We start from the raw sequence: 5,522 nt of genomic DNA, 5'->3' as shown, positions 1-5,522 counted from the left end.
TGTAGACTTTGGAAGAACTACTTGATGGTAGTAAGACTATTAAATAAAGATGGATCTTTAAAAGGAAGACACACGATGATGGTGATAAGTCACTATTAAGAAAAGCTCGACTTGTCACAAAGATGTTTTAGACAAGATCAAAGAGTTGACTATGATGTGACTTTCTCCCTCGTAGCGATGCTAAAAGTCTGTTTGAATTATGTTAGTAGTGCTGCATTATTTATGAAATATTGCACATAGGAAGTCAAAACATTGTTTCCTCGACGGATTCCTTGAGGAAAGATTGTATGTGATACAATCAGAAGGTTTTATCGATCCTAAGGATACTAACAAGTATGCAAGCTCCAGCGATCCTTTTATGGACTGGTGCAAGCATCCCGGAGTTGGAATATACGCTTTGATGTGATGATCAAAGCTTTTGGGTTTGTACAAGGTTTATGAGAAACTTGTATTTCCAAAGATGTGAGTGGGAGCACTATAGTATTTCTGATAAAGTATATGTGGTTGACATATTGTTGATTGGAAATAATGTAGAATTTCTGTGAAGCATAAAGGTTGTTTGAAAGGAATTTTTCAAAGGAAGACCTGGATAGAGCTATTTGAACATTGAGCATCAAGATCTATAGAGATAGATCAAAACGCTTAATAGAACTTTCAAATGAAATGCATGCCTTGACAAGTTTTTGAAGGAGTTCAAAATAGGTCATCAAAGAAAGAGTTCTTGGATGTGTTGTAAGGTGTGAATTTGAGTAAGACTCAGAAGCCCGACCACGGTAGAATAAAGAGAAATGACGAAGGTCGTCTCCTATGCCTTAGCCATAGACTCTACAGTATGCCATACTGTGTACCGCACCTGATGTGTGCCTTGCTACAAGTCTGTTAAGAGGTACATAGAGTGATCCAAGATTGAATCACTTAACAGTGGCCAAAGTTATCCTTAGTAACTAATGGACTAAGGAATTTTCTCGATTATGGAGGTGGTTAAAGAGTTCATCGTAAAGTGTTACGTTGATGCAAGCTTTGACACTAATCCGAATAACTATGAGTAGTGAAATGGATTTGTATAGTAGAGTAGATATTTGGAGTATTTCCGAATAGCACATAGTAGAAGCATCTATAAGATGACATAAAGATTTGTAAAGCACACACGGATCTGAAAGTTTTAGAAACATTGACTAAAACCTCTCTCACGAGCAAGACGTGACCAGACCCCAGAACTATATGGGTGTTGGATTCGTTGAAATCACATGGTGATGTGGACTAGATTATTGACTCTAGTGCAAGTGGGAGACTGTTGGAAATATGCCCTAGAGGCAATAATAAATTAGTTATTATTATATTTCCTTGTTCATAATAATCGTTTATTATCCATTCTAGAATTATATTGATTGGAAACTCAAATACATGTGTGAATACATAGACGACACACTGTCCCTAGTGAGCCTCTAGTTGACTAGTTCGTTGATCAAAGATGGTCAAGGTTTCCTGGCCATAGGCAAGTGTTGTCACTTGATAACGGTATCACATCATTAGGAGAATCATGTGATGGACAAGACCCAAATTATATACGTAGCATATTGATCGTGTCATTTTATTTCTATTGTTTTCTGCGTGTCAAGTATTTATTCCTATGACCATGAGATCATATAACTCACTGGCACCATACGAATACCTTGTGTGTATCAAAGATCACAACGTAATTGGGTGACTATAAAGGTTCTCTACAGGTATCTCCAAAGGTGTCCGTTGAGTTAGTATGGATCAAGACTGGGATTTGTCACTCCGTATGACGGAGAGGTATCTCGGGGCCCTCTCGGTAATACAACATCACACACAAGCCTTGCAAGCAATGTGAATAAGTGTAAGTCATGGTATCTTGTATTATGGAACGAGAAAATATACTTGCCGGTAACGAGATTGAAATAGGTATGCGGATACCGATGATCGAATCTCGGGCAAGTAACGTACCGAAGGACAAAGGGAATGACATACGGGATTATATGAATCCTTGACACTGAGGTTCAACCGATAAGTTATTCAGAGAATATGTATGATCCAATATGGGCATCTAGGTCCCGCTATTGGATATTGACCGAGGATTACCTCGGATCATGTCTCCATAGTTCTCGAACCCGCAGGGTCTGCACACTTAAGGTTCGGCGATGTTTTAGTATAGTTGAGTTATATGTGTGGATACTGAATGTTGTTCGGAGTCCCGGATGAGATCACGGATGTCACGAGGGTTTCTGGAATGGTTCGGAGAAGAAGATTGATATATAGGATGACCTCATTTGATTACCGGAAAGTTTTCGAGCATTACCGGTAATGTACCGGGAGTGACGAATGGGTTCCGGATGTTCACCGGGAGGGGCCAACCCACCCGGGGAAGCCCATAGGCCTTAGGGGTTGCGCACCAGCCCTTGGTGGGCTGGTGGGACAGCCCAAAAGGTCCCTATGCGCCAAGGATAGAAAATCAAAGAGAAAAGGAAAAAAAGGTGGGAAGGAAGGGAAGGACTCCACCTTCCAATCCTAGTTGGACTAGGATTGGAGGTGGACTCCTCCACCTCCTAGCCGGCGTACCATAGGGGGTCTTGGCCCTCAAGGAAAGCTTCCCCTCCCCTCCTCCTATATATAGTGGAGTTTTAGGGCTGATTTGAGACAACTTTTGCCACGACAGCCCGACCACAAACACCACGGTTTTTCCTCTAGATCGTATTTCTACGGAGCTCGGGCGGAGCCCTGCAGGAGTAGATCCTTCACCACCTTCGGAGAGTCGTCACGCTGCCGGAGAACTCATCTACTTCTCCGTCTTGCTTGCTGGATCAAGAAGGCCGAGATCATCGTCGATATGTACGTGTGCTGAACGCGGAGGTGTCGTCCGTTCGACACTAGATCGGAGCAGATCGTGGGACGGATCGCGGGACGGTTCGTGGGACGGTTCGCGGGGTGGATCGAGGGATGTGAGGACGTTCCACTACATCAACCGCGTTTCTTAAAGCTTCCTGCTGTGCGATCTACAAGGGTACGTGGATCCAAATCTCCTCTCGTAGATGGACATCACCATGATAGGTCTTCGTGCGCGTAGGAAATTTTTTGTTTCCCATGCGACGTTCCCCAACAATAACACCCGTTGAAATAGAAGATATATATGTTACCACTAAGCTTGTTAATAGAGACACCATCACACCACTTGGGATTGTTAGAGATGTTGAAGTCTTGTGTGGAAAATTAAAATATACTACTGATTTTCTAGTACTTGGCTCACCACAAGATGATTTTTGTCCCATAATATTTGGTAGACCCTTCTTGAACACTCTCAGTGCTCAAATTGATTGCAAAAAAGGAAATTGTTAGTGTTAATTTTGGTTGTATGTCTCATGAATTTTATTTCTCTAAGTTCAGTAAGCACCCCCATGATAAATAATTGCCTAGTAAATATGAAATACTTGCTTTTATTGCCATTCCTCCTACTGATCCATTAGAACAATATTTGCTTGACCATGAAAATGGTATGCATATGCGTGATCCTAGGGGGTCCTCCTCCTCCAAAGGGTGATCCTGTGTTTGAATTAAAGCAATTACCTGACACTTTGAAATATGGTTATCTTGATATATCTTGTTATTATTAGTGCAAACCTTAGAGAGCATGAAAAAAAGATTGTTAAAAACTTGAAGGAAGCACCGAGCTGCTATTGGGCATACTCTTGATCTGCTATTGGGCATACTCTTGATGATCTTAAGGTCATTAGTCCCACTCTGTGTCAGCACAAGATTAATATGGAACCAGATGCTAAACCCATTGTTAATCACCAATGAACACTGAATCCCAAAATGAAAGAAGTGGTAAGAAATGAAATATTAAAGCTTCTGGAAGCATGTATAATTTATCCCATAGCTCATAGTAGATGGATAAGTCCCATTCATTGTGTTCCTAAGAAAGGAGGTATTACTGTTGTTCCTAATTATAAAAATGAATTCATTCCACAAAGAATTATGACTCGCTATAGAATAGTAATTGATTTTAGAAAATTAAACAAAGCTACTAGAAAAGATCATTATCCTTTATGTTTCATAAACCAAATGCTAGAAAGTTATCGAGGAACCCACATTTTTTGCTTTCTAGATGGTTATTCTGGTTTTTTCTCTCAAATACGTGTGTCACAACCTGATCAAGAGAAAAACACCTTTACTTTTCCTTTTGGAACCTATGCTTATAGATGTATGCCTTTTTGATTATGCAATGCACTGCTACCTTTCAAAGATGTATGACTGCTATATTCTCTGACTTTCGTGAAAAGATTGTTGAGGTGTTCATGGATGATTTTTTTATTATGGAACTTATTTTGATGATTTCTTAAGCAACCTTGATCAATTTTTGCAAACACGTGAGCAAACTAACCTTGTCTTGAATTGGGAGAAGTGCCACTTTATGGTAAATGAAGGTATTGTCTTGGGTCCTAAATGTAACATCCCAATTTTCTTAAATTCGGATGTTAATAGATCATTCATATGCATCTCATATTTTTTTATGCATTCTTTTGTTCTTCTGAAAATTCTATTCATTATGTGACCGCGGGCAATTTATTGGAGTGGAGATAATATGACTTCTCCCCTGTCAAATTAAAGTGCATAATGTTTCGAATATTATTTGGAGTTACCGATTTGGTTTTGCAAATTTTATAATGTCCGAAATTATTTTTAGTTGAGTTTTCAAATGCTATTTGTGTGGCCTATTGCATAAAAGCTATTTTCAAAAGTTTGCATTAGGTGGAACTAGGTTTCTTTTAGTATTTATTAGGGGATTTATTTTATACTTATATATATGTTTCTATATTAGCATTTTAATATATATATATATATCTATATGTATATATATATATTGCTATATGCGTATGTATTTTTTTATATACATATGTATATATATTTTTTTATACGTATATCATTATTATTTTTCTCTGTTTGTTTTTCTTTAAAAATATATATATATTATTTTAATACTTTTTTTGTGGTTTTACAAAAAAAAATAGGGGAGGCTTGCCAGGCCGAGCCAAAGGCTCAGCCCAGCTAGCTTTGACCACACCCAGCACCCCACGTACCAGCACCGAGCTCCAGCAGGGAACCAGAACCGAGCCCCAGCACCAGACCAGCGCTGGTGGCCACACCGAGCGCCCAGGCTCCTGCCCCCATCGAGCCAGGTGGGCAGGGCTGCCCACGAGGCCACGTGCGCCACAGAGGAGCCACAGCCCCAGCGAGCCCTAGGCTCGTTAGCAGCCCCATCGGCCCCTGCTCCTAGCGCCAGGAGCACTGCCACCAAGGGGGCCTGCAGCTCACGTGCTCTTCCCCGAGACCGTGCACGAGCAGGACTTCTCGCGAGCAGCCCCAGGCCCCACCGTTCCAGCGCCAGAGGATTTGATACTGAGTCCGCTTGTGCGTCAGGAACTAAACCGAGCCAGGAACGAGCTTTGCTTTGCAACGGCTTTTTATTTCTCCACGTGATCGGAAAGTCTCTGTTTAGATTCGTT

The sequence above is a fragment of the Hordeum vulgare genome, chromosome 6H (assembly GCF_904849725.1).
Source record: "Hordeum vulgare subsp. vulgare chromosome 6H, MorexV3_pseudomolecules_assembly, whole genome shotgun sequence".
In the NCBI taxonomy this organism is placed as follows: domain Eukaryota; kingdom Viridiplantae; phylum Streptophyta; class Magnoliopsida; order Poales; family Poaceae; genus Hordeum; species Hordeum vulgare.
Note: the sequence above shows the minus strand (reverse complement) of the source record.